This window comes from Paramisgurnus dabryanus, chromosome 15 (assembly GCF_030506205.2).
Source record: "Paramisgurnus dabryanus chromosome 15, PD_genome_1.1, whole genome shotgun sequence".
Classification (NCBI taxonomy): Eukaryota; Metazoa; Chordata; class Actinopteri; order Cypriniformes; family Cobitidae; genus Paramisgurnus; species Paramisgurnus dabryanus.
The window spans coordinates 4089807-4107766 of record NC_133351.1 but is presented as its reverse complement, the minus strand read 5'-3'; the positions used below and the strand labels follow the sequence as shown (position 1 = coordinate 4107766).

The window sequence follows — 17960 nt, the reverse complement described above, 5'->3', positions numbered from 1 at the left end:
TTCACGGACGGTTTGAACAACAGTGACTCATTATTAGTGTACTCTATTATCCTGTCTACATCCAGTGTATTCTATTATCCTGTCTACATCCAGTGTATTCTATTATCCCGTATACATCCAGTGTTTTCTACAACTATTCATTAAACTACTTGCATTGAGACTCCGACTGAGTATTTCCTAACAGTACGAGCGCGTCATCATGGAGTCTGCGAGTACTGACGGAATGGATGTATTACAGTCCACGTTGAGTCAACAAGGCGCTGTTATCGACCAACACTCTTCGCTTTTGGCTGCAGCCTCACGGGACTTTCTAGCTCTCTCAAACCGGCTCTCTGAGCTAAGCGATCGTCTGCAGCTTATGCAACCCGGCAGAGAGCTTCAGCTTCCTGCACCCAGCGGTGTTTCACCAAGCACCGATCGAGAACCTCACACTGCTACACCACCCACCTATGACGGCGATTCCAACACCTGCCGGGCCTTCCTACAGCAGTGTTCCTTGGTCTTTGCTCTCCAGCCTTGGAGGTTTGCTTCATCTGTATCACGAGTAACATTTGTCCTCACGCTGCTCACCGGGAGAGCGAGATACTGGGGAATGGCTGTATGGGAGGTCAAGGCCCCGTGCACGACTTCGTTTGAGGCCCTCAAGGAGGAAATTATAAGACTTTTCGACCGTTCTCTCCAAGGTGACATGGCAGCCGCTGCACTGGTTCGATTGCTACAACGAGGATCGTCTGTTACTGACTACGATCACTTTTAAAACGTTAGCAGCTACCTGTGGGTGGAATGATGCCTCTCTTCGAGTCCAGTTTCTTGAGGGTCTCGATCCCAACATCCTAGATGAAGTCGCTGCACGGGATCCCCCCGTGTCACTGGAAGCCGCGATCGACCTAGCGTTAAGGAATTGAGACCCGCCATCGTCAGCGTAATCTCTGCCGGTCGTTTTGTCAGGCCATTTCTTCACCTGAAGCCCATGTTCCTGAGTCTACACCTGAGCCCGAAGAACCCATGCAGCTAGGCAGGCTTCGCCTCACCAACAGCGAGAGACAGCGTCGTCTAGTGTTAATTTCGTCAGACGAGACGAAATATGTTCGTCAACGACCTTTTTTTCCATGACTAAGACGAAACGATGACGAGACTACACACATTCAAAAACGCTGACTAAGACTAAATTAACATGCATTTTTGTTGACGAAAAAAGACGAGACTAAAATGTTTTGCATAAAATAAAAACTAAGATAAAATCTCTCTTCATTTTCGTCTTCAATCGTCTCTACTACATTTTATGCAATGAGGTCATATTTAAATGTGAATTCATTCATAAAAAGACTGCGTGCTCTTATAATGAAACTGTGCGTCTGTCATAACTCCAGACAAGCTCGAGCTGCTGAAATCTCCATGCTAAGTGTTCACAATGTAACATCCATTAGCAGTTAGTCTACAAACGTATTACATATGAGAAATATTGATATGTTTCCATTGGATTTTTGTAATCTTCATATGGTTTTTCAACAATTGCACGCACACGCAGCACGATTCTACTATTGAAAAGGCATACGCGATCAGGTCAGTAAGGGGCTCGTGTGTAAAATGAGCCCACACACATTATGATTAATATTTCAAAACAGCTAAAAAGTTTAGCATTTTTTCAGCATTGTGTTGATGTTTTTGTGTCGTATTCTCGTGTACCTGTTGTCTTCAGTAACTTAGACGGCTTGTCTTTCTGATTCACATTCGCTATTTACCAACATTGTTGATGTACCTTATATTGTTCAAGTATTCTGAATGTACAGTATATTGTGAGGACAAAAGCTTATTATTAGTAACTGATCGCTGTCTGGGTGCTTTCCTATCGCCCATCACTGAATGAATGGTGACGCAGTTTACACACAATAGAGATACGTCACCGCCATTAACAAAGTTGCATTCAACAAAAATCATTCAACAAGTGTAACAATATTTGAGATGTGTGTAACCCTATTTGACTAAAATGGTTATCAGAAATAATCTCAGAAATAATTTCTTTTTAAAAAGACAAAAATGTTTTAACTAAAACTTGACTAAGGTATATTAAGTCTTCTTTTGACTAAAATTAGACTAAAATAACAAGACTTTTAGTTGACTAAAACTAGACTAAAATGACGAGACTTTTGGTCGACTAAAACTTGACTAAGATACCTTGAGTTGTCTTTTGACTAAAACTAGACTAAAATGATGAGACTTTAAGTCGACTAAAACTTGACTAACAAAAAAAGATATGCACAAGACTAAGACTAAATTAAAAATAGGTGACAAAATTAACACTAGTGTCGTCTGATGAATGGATTGTGTTTTTATTGCGGTAAAGCGGGGCATTTGGCCGCATCATGTCCAGTAAAAGGGGAGGGCCCGCCGGTAAATTCGGGAGTATCGGTGGGCGTTTTCTCCTCTAATTCTCCCTCTAGCCGCACTGTCATTCCTGTCATGCTAAAATTTAATCAGTCTGATTACCGTTCACAGGCATTATTGGATTCCGGTGCGGAGGCAAGTTTTTAAGATGCTGGTCTGGCTGAATCCATTGGTATCCCTGCTATCCCTTTAGATTCTCCTTTATCCGCTTGGACATTAAAAGGGCAGCATATGGCAGAGATCTCTCATCGCACACCCCCTGTGAGTCTTTATGTTTCTGGTACTCATCGTGAGGTAATCGAATTCTTTTTACTTCATGCATCTCAATCGCCCATTATTTTAGGGCACGATTGGCTGGTAAAACACAACCCTCACGTTGATTGGCAGAATGGTATTGTCTTGTCTTGGAGTTCTTCTTGTCATGTGTCATGTCTCAGTCCTGCTCCCTTGTCTTCTGTTTGTTCTTCGTTTCAGATCCCTGCTGCCGATCTCTCGGGGGTCCCGACGGAGTATTCTGATCTGTTCCAGGTTTTCAGTAAAGCTCGGGCTACCTCGCTACCTCCTCACCTGTCGTATGATTGTGAGATCAAACTCCTATCAGGTACTTTTCCGCCTAAGGGTCGTATTTTTTCCCTTACCAGTCCAGAAAGAGAGGCTATGGACAAATACATTAATGATGCGCTAAGTGCCGGTCTCCTCCGCCGCTCCTCGTCTCCAGCAGGTGCTGGATTTTTCTTTGTGAAAAAGAAAGACGGTTCTCTTCGTCCATGCATTGATTACAGAGGGTTGAATGACATTACTGTTAAGAATAAATACCCCTTGCCTTTAATGTCTTCAGCTTTCGAGTTATTACAGGGAGCATGTGTGTTTACTAGGGGTGGCACGGTCCATGAAAAAAATCCGAACCGTTCGGTTCGCTTGTCTCGGTTCGGAGCGCGTGTGTGCCGCACGGTTCAACGGTTCATGGCATGCGCAATGTAGTCTCATGCCCTGTATGTGACCTCAGATAGCGTGTTTCCCTTTCGCGCGAAAGAAGATGTGACTGGTTTGGAGTATAAGTACTGCAGGTTATGTTACGTGTAGAAAATGGCAAGTGGGAGAGAAAAGGAAGTCTGCCCGCAGTTGGAGGATGCGCCAGCGTCGTATAAGTTTGGTGTGTGGAAACCTATTTTTATTTCATGTTACTTATGATGACAGCGGAAAATAAAACAATAGATAGAACTGCAGTCTATGGGTTGAATGTGCTCGAACAGCCACAGGAGATCGCCTTTTCTCCGACCATTTATCTAATCTGAGGTACTGAAAGTTTTACGTCTTTTCGTATTCAGCTCTATTTTTAGCCTTTCATTGATACAATTAAAGCGGCTGATTTCCGCGTAGTTTCATTTTGCTAGCGTGTGAAAATTGCGCGATCTTATTTCAGAAATTTCCCCTCAAAGTAATCAGGACAGAAGTGGTCAAAAGTGGACAAAAGAGACTTAAAGAGATTTAAATATTACAGGTGCAAAGGTTATGTTTCTCTCTCGTCCACATAAACTCTCAGTATTAAAGCAGCCTCTCAGTGATAAGTTGATAAGTGAGACGTTGGCATTTTAATAAATGCAAGTTATCTTTGTGTGCTAAAAATGCACATAAAGTTTATGTAGATGGCAATACACATTTTCTTTTTTGCCAAATAAATGAAAAGCATGTTGAAATCATTAATGTCTTCCCCTTGCTCTATCAAAATCTCATCTGGCTTTCCTCAGAGATGGTCCCAATAATGTGCTTAAAGTCAAATTCAGTTTGTGCATGATTACATGATATAACTTTTTTTTAATACTGTATCCTAAATTATGGATAATTAATACATTAATAAGATAATACATTTCTGGAGTGTTAAAAATGTAAAGAAAAAATAACAACAAGAACCGTACTGAACCGTGACCATAGAACCGTGATACGAACCAAATCGAGGGTTTTGTGAACCGTGCCACCCCTAGTGTTTACCAAGTTAGATCTTCGCAACGCTAATAACTTGGTACGTATTAAGGAGGGCGATGAGTGGAAGACAGCCTTTAACACCCCTACTGGTCACTGGGAATATTGCGTTTTACCATTCGGCCTTTGTAACGCCCCAGCTGTCTTCCAAACCATGGTTAATGAAGTGCTGGGAGACATGATTAACAAGTTTGTCTTTGTATATATCGATGACATTCTCATCTTCTCTCCCTCCATACATATTTACACCCAGCATGTTCGCCAGGTTTTACAATGGCTCTTAGAGAATCAGCTTTATGTTAAGGTGGAGAAGTGCGAGTTCCACAAGGAGTCTTGGGTTTTGTTATTTCCGAGGGAGAGATTCGTTCCGATCCCGCCAAGGTCAAAGCGGTCGCCGATTGGCCAGTGCCCGACACCCGTTAAGAGCTTCAGCGATTTCTGGGATTCGCCAATTTTTACCGGCGTTTCATCAGAAATTTTGGTCAGATCGCTAAACCTCTTACCGCTCTCACTTCCCCTAAGATCTGTTTCCGTTGGAATAGCGAGGCTCAGGAAGCCTTTGATGCTTTAAAGACCAGTTTTATCTCTGCTCCGGTCCTTTCTATTCCTGATCTGGCTAACCAATTTATTGTGGAAGTGGATGCTTCTGATGTCGGCATAGGCGCCGTTTTGTCTCAGCGATCTTTAGTTGACGGTAAGGTGCATCCGTGCGCCTTTTTCTCTCACCGGTTGAACCCAGCAGAACGAAATTACGACATAGGTAATCGGGAGCTGTTGGCGGTTAGACTTGCTTTAGGTGAGTGGTGTCACTGGTTGGAGGGAACCTCGGAGCCCTTTCTGGTCTGGACGGATCACAAGAATTTAGAGTACATCCGTTCGGCCAGAAGATTAACATCTAGGCAGGCTCGTTGGGCACTTTCTTTGACCGTTTTAACTTCACCCTCTCGTACCGGCCTGGCTCCAAGAATGTTAAACCCGATGCTCTCTCCCGTCTGTTCGATGGTTCTGATGTCGAGCGGACCGAAACCTTTCTCCCGGAGGGGAAAGTGGTCAGTGCCCTCATTTGGGGAATCGAGCAGCGGGTGAGAGAGGCCGGCCGAGAGGGGGAAGTTCCGGAGGGGTGCCCAGCGGGTCGTCTATGGGTTCCTGAGCGGTTACGTTCCGATGTCATCCGGTGGGGTCATGAGTCTAGGTTTGTCGGCCATCCGGGTATTCGGATAACGCTGGCTGCCATCCGCCAGCGTTTTTGGTGGTCTTCGATGACTACGGACGTCAGACAGTTTGTATTAGCCTGTTCAGTCTGCGCCTGTAATAAGGCGGCTAATCAACCCCCTCATGGTCTGCTTAAGCCCTTACCCATCCCTCCCACCCCTGGTCTCATATTGCTCTTGATTTTGTCACTGGCTTACCGGCGTCTGAAGGTAACACTGTTGTTCTGACTGTGGTGGATCGCTTCTCTAAAGCGGTTCATTTTATTCCCTTACCTAAACTCCCTTCTGCCAAAGAGATGGCTCAGATTCTGATCAGACACGTTTTTCGATTGCATGGTCTTCCGACTGACGTGGTCTCAGATAGGGGTCCTCAGTTCATCTCTCGTTTTTGGCAGGAGTTCTGCAGACAGATAGGCGCTACTGCCAGCTTGTCTTCAGGCTACCACCCACAGACCAACGGACAATGTGAACAGGCTAATCAGGATCTCGGTCGAACGCTCCGCTGTCTGTCGTCACGTTATCCGAATTCCTGGTGCCAACAGCTCTCCTGGGTCGAGAATTCGCATAACTCCCTCCCCGTCGCATCTACTAATTTAACTCCTTTTGAATTATCGATTGGTTTTCAACCCCCCCTTTTTCCATCACAAGAACCCGACGCAGCGTTTCTGTCTGCTCTAGCTTTCGTCCGCAGGTGCAGACGCACTTGGAAGCGAGCTAGAACTCTCTTATTACAGAACAGCAGACGAACCAAGGCTGCGGCTGATCGATACCGGCGACCCCCACCTTGTTATGTGTGCAGTCAGAAAGTATGGATTTCCACCAAGGATTTGTCTCTCCGGGAGCCCTCTCGCAAGCTGGCTGCTCGTTTCATTGGGCCATACAGTATTGTTAAGGTCGTCAGTCCGGTCAAGCTTAAGTTACCACCTATTCTTGGTCGGGTGTTTTTCATTTATCCAGGGTTAAACCAGTGATTTTTTCCCACCTTAATCCCCCTGCATCTGCCCCTAAACCCCCCGCCCCCCGTCTAGTGGATGGTGCTCCTGCCTATACGGTTAGGAGATTGTTAGATGTGCGTCGCAGGGGCAGAGGTCACCAGTATTTAGTGGACTGGGAGGGCTACGGTCCGGAGGAGAGGTGTTGGGTTCCGGCTCGAGGGATATTGGACCCTGGTCTGATTGAGGATCTCCGTCGGCGACAAGGTGAGCCTCCTCTGGGACCGTCTGGTGCCGGTCCTGGGGGGGGGTACTGTCACGCCTCCTGGGTGATCGGTTGTGTGGGTGTTTGTGTTTGTTTGTTACCTCTGTGGTGAAGGATCCTCACGTGTGCACTGGCCACTCCCTCTTCTTCTCTGATTTGTTTCCAGCTGTGTCTTGTTCCCTCTTGTCTATTTATACCTTTCTGTTTCGTCTTCCGTCACGCGCTCGTTGTTAGATCTCTGTCTCGCCGTCCGTCCAAGTGTTTCTACCACGCTTTGGTTAACTTCTCCTCTCTGCTCTCGCCATAGGTTCAGCCTGCCCGTTTGGATTACTGTCTCTGTTTCGGGATCCTAATCCTGTGTTTGGGCTTCTGCTTGGTTCCCGATTTTGTTTGTCTCCTATTGTTGGACTAACTGGATGCTTTGCCTTCAAGCGTACGCCAGTTCGTTTCCTGTGACTCTGTGTCTGCGAGGAGGATTATTTGTGTGGCTTTGTGTGGTTCACGGACGGTTTGAACAACAGTGACTCTCATTATGAGTGTACTCTATTATCCTGTCTACATCCAGTGTATTCTATTATCATGTCTACATCCAGTGTATTCTATTATCCTGTCTACATCCAGTGTATTCTATTATCCCGTATACATCCAGTGTTTTCTACAACTCTTCATTAAACTACTTGCATTGAGACTCCGACTCTGAGTATTTCCTAACAAAGGCAGTGTGATACAAACATTTGTGATGCTCCAAGTTGTGTGACTTGTTGAGGAGAGTTAACAGATGCATTGTTAAATTATTTTATTCTTTAAGACCATTCAAAATTTTTCTAAATATTACTATTCTAGCTTGAGAGGAACCTTACTGTCATGTAAATGTAATGTTTGAATGCGTCTGGGTGCAGACCAGTGTGTAATGGTTTATAAGTCATAAATGCAATAATATAAAAACTTCTTCAGGATTTATCACAAGTTGATGTTTTGTGTGATTTTTTTTGGCAAATTTTAAAATATAAAATAAAATGTTATAAACCATTTCATTTCTGTTTTTCTTGCCCCAGTGACAGTTTTTTGACCTTCATTTTCAGACAGCGTATGCTGGTTTTTTGTCAGTGGGATGGAAAAGCAGAAATATTGAAGAATTGTGCAGCAACAGTTCACAGTGACCACATCCGAGTACAAAAATATATAAGAAAAAAATATAAGAAAACTGAAATATGCCACATAATTCATACACTGTATTAGAAGTCTTTTGAAGTCAAATGATAATTTTGTGAGAAGACTGAAGTTTAAAATCTCATCCTGCATTTTGCATAATGCCTCTGTTAGGTCACTTCATGTTATTTATGTAAAATGTCTTTTGTAAGATGAATAAAAAATGGTAAGACATCTGGGCTGTGTTTGAATGACTATTAGGCGTCTTTTATGTAATATGACTATTATGCAAAAATGCTTTATTTTTATAGACTTGTGTGTCTTTGTCTGTTTTTCCATTTCCTTGTGATGCTTTAGGTGTTGACCAAGGTGTTGCTTCATTTTCAACACAAACACACACAAACCCATATACATATATATATATATGTATATATATATATATATATATATATATATATATACATATATATATATATATGTATATATATATATATATATATATATATATATATATATATATATATATATATATATATATATATATATATATATATATATCTCCCAAGGGTTTTTCCCTCCTAGGACTATTTTTATTTCCCCGGCTAAAAAGCCTGGGGGGTTTCTCCTAGGGGGTTTTTCAACCCAGGGATGCAGCCTTCTTGGGCTTAACTTAGCACCCTCATCATACGTTCCATTAGTAATACGCTCGCTTATAATGTTGATTCATAGCCGCAGCAAATTTAGCTGCTTATGCTGTCGTGTATTATTATTCTATTAATGTAAAGCTGCTTTGAAACAATTACCAATTGTGAAAAGCACTATATAAATAAAATTGAATTGAATTATTCCCTTCCCCTAACCCAAACCCTAACCCAGACCATCACAGAAAACTTCCTACTACTTCACATTTTCAATAAACATCATTCTGTTTGAGTTATACGCTTGTTTCCTCATGGGGACCTCAAAATGTTCCCACAAGGTCGCATAATATTTAATATGATCTATCCTAACGACACAGAAATGGTTTCCAGTTTTTTTCGATTGCTAAACGACAGTGGGCACAACTGGAGTCACACAGCAGCAGTTCATGTGGACCAAACTCTAGTTCATTTTTCATTGCTTGAACACAGTTTTCAAAACTCTACACACTTATCCCATGACTTTAACCACAACCTGCACAACACTGTGGATTTACAGCACTTTGTTCAATGCTAACACACTGCTGTCAAAACTGTGAAGCACACATTCAAAACAGAATTGATTTCAGCCTTGTGCTTTTCAAACGCTGCTGATTGCAATTTCAAATAAATAAATAAATATTATCCCCTCAATTATTGGTTCGAATTACAGTATGTACTTTTAGTTTCTACCTTTTTTTCTCATTACTGTAATTCCATAAATTACTAGACTATTGAAGCAAACTGCAAATTTTCATTTACCTCAAAGAATTGTTATGTTCTAAAAATGTAAATAAATTATGTAAAAGAATGTCACTCTTTTCTTTGAAGAAAATATTATTTTGTATGAATTCCCTGAAATTGTTCAAACTGTAAAGATATGTATTTTCTGTACTGGTGTTTGATGCTAGTGTTTTATGCGAAGGACAGCAGACAAGTGATCATCAGTAAGAGGCTGTTTACACTTGGCATTAACATGCGTTTTCGTCGATCGGATCACAAGTGGACGAAGTTAATGCCAGGTGTAAACGGTGTTCAAAACGTTTTTAAAAGCGTCCACTTTCGACCACTTTCAACCACATCCAGAGGTAGTCGAAACCACTTTCGATCGGATCGCTTTGGAGTTGCGGAACACAATGTGGTTGAATGTGTTCGAACAGCCACACGCGACCGCCTTCTCTCCGCCCATTTATCTAATCTGAGGTATTAAACACTAATTTTACGTCTTTTTTTTTACTTCTGCCGTGAACATACGGTGAACAGCGCTATTTTTAGCCTTTCATTGATAAAACTACTGCGGGTTTTCTCCGTAGTTTCGTTTTGAAAGCGTGAAAGTTGCGCGATCCTATTTCATCAATTGCGCTGAAAATTCAGAGAAAGCTCCAACATATAAACTTACAAAACTCTGTGCAGAGTGTTAACTTGCTAAACAAGCAGTGGACACCGACATAATATTAGTTTGCGTCCATATAAACTCATCATTACTCCCGCTCGCGTTTGAATGACAGCAGAGAGACTCGCCCACCGTCTCACGGACCGTCCCCTCACAGTATTCAGGACAGATGCGGTCGAAAGTGGACAAAAGAGACAGATTTAAATACCAGGTGTAAACGTAATGTGTCTCTCTCGTCCACTTGTGATCCGATCGAGTGTACCAAGTGTAAACAGCCCCTAAGAGAGCATCTTTATCTAGATTTGTTGAACTTCATCACTGAGAATGTTTGTTCACATATGTAGGTAGATTCAAAGAGAATATCTCCTGAGCATGCCTCCTTATGTGTGGAAAGTTCTCCTCTTTGAGAGAAGAGTAAAAATCCTGAAGTGAGACTGATTTAAACTGTTTTGCCAGTAGTGTATCAGACTGCAGGTCAATGAGTTCAAGCTGAACATCGCTGGGAGTAAGAAATGATGTGCATTTCATTCTCAAGTGATTTGAAGTCTTGAAACTGCCTTAAAAACTTAGCATGCGGTACTTCTAGCATGAATGAATACCTGCGGATGTGATCAGGTGATTGTGTGGTTTCCTTTAGTGTTGGCATGTGGGTGAGAATGTTTTGCTCTATTTGGCTTGAAAGAAACTGCAACTTTGTCATAAAAGCCTTCACCAAGCTTTACATTTCATGTACAAAAAGGCCCTTGCACTGCAGTTTGCTATTTAGTTCATTCATTAGTGCAGTCACATCAACAACAAATCCAAAATCTGCCATCCAGTCTGCATCTGAGAGTTCAGGGATGTTATTTCCTTTCATCTCACAGAATTCTTGAATCTCTGCTCTCAGGCCCCATTCTCTTTTAGATTGGATCCATCAGATTTGGACAACCATCCATTGTAACACCTGCCAGTTTGTCCCATTTTAGTCCTAGCTTGTCAAAGCATGCATTTACCTCCATGAACAAATCACTCCCCGTCGTGGTCCGTTTCATTGACTGCATTGCTGCCAGTTCCTCAGTCATCTTAAAGTCCTTCGTTATTGCACATACAAAGATGAGTAACTGGGCTGTGTCGTGGACATTGCAGCTCTCATCCAAAGCCTGTATTGCTCTGGTAAGAGAAAAAGTCAAAATCGTCCACTTTGTTTTGCACCTCAAGCTCCAGATTTCCCACAATTTCCTCCACTCTTCTTGTTACGCTTCGCCTGGAGAGGGGCACCTTTTCAAATGCTTCTTTTTTCTCGAGGGATATTAGGGCTACAGAGTCCACCAAATATTGTTTGATAAATTCCCATCAGAAAATGGCTAAGCACACACTCACACAGCTTTATCTTTGACTAGTAAACAAATACTTAAGGTCTTTACACACTGGGACGTTTTTCGTGCGCGTTTATCGTCAGCGTTTTACGTGACGTTTTTCTGCTTTCACACCCAGACGATTTTTACTGGCGCTGAGCCGAGTGAGGTGCAAATTCACCCCCTGGACATTAGATGGCGCTTAATACAAAACAGATATATGCCGGTACACAAGGTGGCGCTGCGAGACGTTATGCGTCGGTTCTGACACGCACTTGTCACACAGAAGAAGAGAGCCAGAACGGGCAAGCAAACAAACATGGATCTTTTAATTAGCAGTTCGAGCTCCAGCAGCAGCTCGAGCTCCAGCGATAGTGATGAAGAAGTTATTCTTCTTCTGTTGAATAAGGAAAGACGAGTGAAAAGACGCAAATATTGGGTACATCCAATCGTTGCGAGAAGAGAAGAACACGGGGAGTTCTACCGACTGATACAAGAGTTAAAAATGTATCATAATCGTTTCCGGAAGCAGGGCTTTGAACCCGATTTTTTCCCAATTGGTTCGTTATTAATAAAATTTATTAGTAGTCTACATAATTTTCCTTAAAGGATAATTCCGGTATTTAACACTTTGAGTCTCATTTCTGGTTTGTTTTGGATGAACTACAGTGATGGACACAGAAATTTTGACAATGGGTCGTGTCTTGACTTTTTGACTTGTTTAGAAGCGTCTCTTGACTGCTTCAGAATGGAAGTCAATGACCATGCACAAACATGTCATTAAAACAACACTTAAAGTTCATTCTCAAAACTGTGCTACTCACCGAGTGGTTCGTGGTGTTCGTTGATGATTAAAAACAAATATATTGGCGCAATGTATGATTTCAATCCGTGTTATTTGCTTTAGTGGAACTTTTTTTTTCAGATACCTCACAACCGAGTAAATACTTCCGCTCTATAGTTAAGTCTGAAGCGTTAGCACACTCCCGACCACTTGATGGCGACAACCACTTTGCCATACAAGTACGCTCGGTGTCTAGCGTATAGACAGTCACAATCAAGCTCAACTTCAAACCTAAAGCTGGTCACTGAGCCATCAAATATGGGAAAAACTTCTTCTGAGAGAAACCGAGCGAAAAAACTACAACCACATGTAAACAGACCCTTTTCTGTTTCCCGGCGGCGGAGTGATATATCAGCTAGCAATGAGTCTTCCAAGAGAAGTCAATGGAATTTTACAAAATGCCAAATAAAACACGACAGAAACTGTATTTCGCTACACAACTTGTTTTTAATCATCAACGAACACCACGAACCACTCGGTGAGTAGTACAGTTTTGAAAATGAACTTTGTGTTGTTTTAATGACATGTTTGTGCATGGCCATTGACTTTCATTCTGAAGCAGTCAAGAGACGCTTCTAAACGAGTCAAAAACTCAAGACATGACCCATTGTCAAAATTTCAGTGTCCATCACTGTAGTTCATCCAAAACAAACCAGAAATGAGACTCAAAGTGTTAAATACCGGAATTATCCTTTAAGTCTCTATCTTGTCATCAAACATTAAAAAAGGCTACATTATGTAAGTGGCATAACTGTAATTCTGACATGCCTACATTTGTTTCAGCATTATACATGAATTAAGACAAGAACAATTTCTGTTGGCAAACAACTTAAACAATGTTTTTATTAGAAAAAGAATACTGTGGTATTTCAAGATCATTTTGTTTGTATGTGTCCTGTCAAGAACAGAAAGATTGTTTGATTGCTTTTTGAAATGCGTCTCTCTGTGTATGCACTACCCTTTTGAGTGCACTTAAACACGCAAACACACATACAGATGGAGGACGAATTCCAAACAGCGCTACAGGAAGAAGATGCCACATTAACTGCTCCACATAAAGTGAAAATTACATTGTTTTTCAGTGCTTTATTTACCAAATGTATTTTAATGGACTACAGTATAAGACACAGTAGCGCAACTCTCTCTAAAGTTTACACATCAAGAGTTCTGATCTTTGAAGGGCATAGGGATAATCACGTTTGATTGGAGTTGGACCTGACACATTCAACCGCATGTGCGTCTGTGCATACAGAAAATTGTTCACTTTAGTGCCTTTTTGCGGTTAAATTGTTTAAAATCACTTAAGTGTTAACATTTGCAAGCCTTTGAAACACATGCAAATGATCAACTTTCACCCTATTTAAATTTGCATATTACTCCACGACAGTGGCGGTTCTAGACAAATTTCACTAGGGGGGCCAAGGAGGGGCCAGTGTTTTACCAGAGGGGCACATAAAAAATGGCAAGAAATTATATTTAAAGATTATAGGGGTGGTTACAGGAATTAGTTTAAGATAGGACTAGGCCTTATTTTACTTTACAATCATATAAATATTTATTTAATACAAGAGTGAGTTCAGGTGAAAAAAGGGGACTGGGCTCTTTTCTTAAGCCCCCCAACCGAAAAGCATGCGAGCCTACTCAATAAACTTTATGAAATGCAAACTTTTATAAAGACAAACGTTTGTTTTAGTTTACATATAAAAACACATTGATAGACAGTTAGGGAGCACAATCTAATCAATATAAATAATATTTATTTTAAATTGTAAAAATTTTTATATGTAACATTTAATTATATTCCTCCAATTTTATGCACGTATATGTAAGAGCATAATTACAGCGCTTTTTACAATGTGTAAACTTTAAAAAGTTAGAGATGATGGTTTTGCCGGTTGTTAATGAGTAACAGCTGTGAATGACCACAACGCGCTTAAACAGCCACGCCACAGGAGAACAAATGAACAGTGTCCCAATGTGAAGTGAGCTAGAGTCCTTACCAGTGCCCAAACCTGCATACACATTCTCAACATCGGGAGGTTGGGAACGAATTGAGACACTCGCCGAGCAGTACCCACAGGCGACTACAGTGGTTGGGTGCGCCGCTCTAATTTGCCCGTGTAGAACGTTGCGTCGCATTAGTTCCGCTTTTGGCACTCGCGTGTAAAATCAAAATAAATTTATACTTTTTTATTTGGTCAGCACGGGGTGGCCACAGGGGTGGCCAGGGACATGTCTACAGAGGCACGGGCCACCCTTGGCCTCCGTGTAGAACCGCCACTGCTCCACGAATCGCATGCGAGCTGATCTGTGGGTCGTGATCTGTACAGATCACAGATCAACTATGATCCGTTACACCACTAATTAGTATTAAAAAAACAAACATCTTAAGATACTTGGTAGCCTACAATATTTACCTCTTATGATTGAGCATTAGAGACTTGGGCTTGAGTAGGTTACTTGCTGGTGACAAGCTTCTCATTTCTCAGATGAGTCAACGACGACCGGAAGTAAACTTCACCGAGTCATATTAGACAGAAATCTTGTCCATTATTTTAAATAAACGATTCTGTTCCGGTTTTGTTTCTGTTCCTTGCAAAACATCAAAAGTTTCTGGTTTTTGTTTTCATTCCGTGAACAAATTCAAAGCCTTGCTTAGAAGTCCATGTTTTATTAAAAACTCGACATTCTTCATCTATCTTTCTTTTTTTGACGTGAGCTGACATTTTGTGGACTAACAGCATCTACGGCAGCATCTCTTGTTAACACATGTGCTTCAACGCATTACTGTGATGGTACGTAAGCACACATGCATACATGTAAAATAAAACAATAGCAGTCGCCTTTAAAATAAAAGCAACAAACTTGTATTGCGTGTATGGTGAACACTTATTATGTCTTCCAATTGACCTCACGTGGCCATGACACACAGTGACAGGTCTGTGTGCTCACGCTACCTACTGGAAATTCTTAGTATTGCATAAAATCAACCATTTTGTACCAAAATCCTATCTCAAACGCAATGATATGTAGGATTTAAAAACTGCCTCGCGGGGCCAGATGAAAGTGTTCGGAGGGCCGCATGTGGCCCATGGGCCGTACTTTGCACACACCTGGTCTAGTCATTCCAAGTTCTATTTAATTTTATGTGGAAAAACTTGAGTAAGTGGGGGGCCTTCAAATATTGTTGTGGGCAACTAGGGGGCCTTGAGGTGAAAAAGGTTGGGAACCACTTTGGTTTAATCTATATGAGGAGTTTGGTTCCAAAACGCAATAAATCCATTTTGACTAATTTGGGTAAAAATGTGTTTTCTATACCAAGTGACAAGATGAAAACCACTATTTTCTGTTACAAACTTTCACATAGTATCTTTAGGCTATAATAACATTAAAAATTCAAATCCATAATTTTTTTTCCCGCAAAATGCAATAAATACAAGTTTTTTTTTTCAAAATGCTATAAATCTATTGAATCAATATATAAATGTGCATTCATCTTTGCCATGTTATATTCATTTAGTTGATTAGTGGTATACACTGATTAATAAGAACACTGTCATTGCTGCTGTCATCCTTGGGACGTATTCGCTGAACTTTTTGGACAGCGATCAGTCAATGTGTTAGTCATTTTTCCGTCTCCCAAGTGCCTCTCACGTAAATTATTCGATTTTGATGGGTTAGATTTTATATGGCTTACGTTTTTAAAGAATTATTTTTGTTTGTTTGTTTGTTGATCACGAAGTTCAAAGCAGATGAGGAAAACTAGGAATCTGTGTGTATTCAAAGCACCACCATTATTGTTTACAATACATGGAATGGGAGGGTTGTGATTTGTTGAGCCGTTTTATTGCATTCTGCAAAGAAGGAGGACCCGCCCTGCTGAAAAAACCAGCATACCAGCGAGACCAGCATATGTTGTGTTTTGGTGCTGGTTTGCTAGTAAACACCAGCTAAACCAGCATCAGCACCAGCATTCACACCAGCTAAACCAGCACCAAACCAGCTCGCCGCTGGGTTCCGCGCAGCCAAGCGATTTGTGCTCTGATGGCCAGACCAAAAGTAGGCGGGGTTTTCAATAAATTAATACAGTGTTTATTTTTGCGTTAAATAGTCGATGAGGAATACAGAGACTGATGTTGCTCGTCTCCATTTCACATAACTTAAAGCGTACCTACAACAAGCTGCTTGACTTAAAACACACCTGACATGCCAACTTGAATTGCTACGTGTTTCCATGACACAGCTTTTCTTTCCGATTTTTCTGTAGGAGCATAAACTTGTATTATAAAGCTCTGAGAATCCCGAGTATAAGCTTTCGTCCATTTTGCTTGTTTGGATGCCCCGTTTCTATTGGCCACGCGCGGGTAATCGTCACAGAGCGCAGCGCAAAAGTTAAACTATTTTGAACTTTGACTTTGAACGCGCAACAAAAAACCACCCTCGTGCGGCGCAAGCCATTGAAATGAATAGGTTTCAAAGCGCAGCGCACACCGCATCCTATGCGAAAGACGCTTAAGGGTGCACTTGATGCGCTTTTGCTTGTCTATATTTCTATATTTTGCTTGTCTTCCCTTTGCTTGTCTATATTTATTTATTTATAATTATATTATTCTCATGCCCACTCTCCCAATAAAAACAAACACGAAAGCAGTAGTTTGCCTCGTTCATATCGGTCGTTCACGGTAAAAATACTACTGTATAATGCATGACAACACAATAAAAATAAAAAATCAGTTGGAAAGGAAATATTACTTACCTAACTTAAATAGACATTATTGGATTGGAAATAAGCTGATAAAGGTATATTCCTTTCTATTACTGAAAACTTACTAGATGACAAGCAGTCAGGCTTCAAATGCAACCACTCCACCGAACAGAACTGCTATCGGTCACGGAAGCATTACGGCTAACTAAGGCAGAATCCAAATCCTTGGTTCTGATTCTGCTAGACCTGTCGGCAGCCTTTGACACATTCAAACATCAGATACTACTAGCCACCCTAGTGTCGCTACAGTGTAAAAAATACTTTGCTGCCTTAAACATTTTTTTTAAATTGTTGGAGAAAATGTATTTCTTATGACATTTTTCAAGATATTATGTTACCATTTATGAATGTATAATCCTTTGCTTAGAATCATATTTACCAGTTACTCAGAAAAACTGCCAAGGTGAAATAGTGGGTAGAATGGTCTTTTGTTATCATACGATCCTTTGATCATCAAGCTACATAATCTAGTTACTATCTTTGTCTTTGGTAGAATGTAGACAATCCTATTATTCTAGACTAAGAAAAATGTGTGATGTTGTTACCATTGTGAAGGTCTGTGAGGTTCGACCTTCGGAATGAACCAAACCAGTGATTAAAACCTAAATAAATACAGTCCGCAGAGAAGCTCAGATAAAGAGACAGTTGAGTGTTTCCTGATGAGACATCTCAATCTGGGTTCTCCCTGCAGAATATTATACCACCCCATTCGTGGTCTGAGTGTGTCTTATTTTTGTTAAGGTTCATAAGTATTTTAAACCTGACATTTTGGTCCTTCAAGCCGGATTCCAACACATCCAGTGATCAACAGTGGAGGAGACACGCCGAAGCCCATCGACGGCCGAGTTCTAGGAATTCGAAGAAAGTCCTGGGTGGTGAAAATTCCTCGCCAGGCCGGCATTTAGGTCTCCTTGGCTGGTGATCTCGGGATTGACGGAATCCGAAGCTAAGAAGACAACTCAGACGGAGTGAATCGGGTGAGTTTCTGATTGGTAATTTAAATTGATATTTACCATAAGAAAAGG

The 17960-nt window shown here is 41.3% G+C and overlaps 1 protein-coding gene across 5 annotated transcripts in view; it reads left to right on the top strand.

Moving 5' to 3' along the window:
* Window positions 1–17960, top strand: part of LOC135733557 (C-X-C chemokine receptor type 2-like) — a 43106-nt gene that overhangs the window by 14143 nt on the left and 11003 nt on the right. The window lies entirely within an intron of this gene.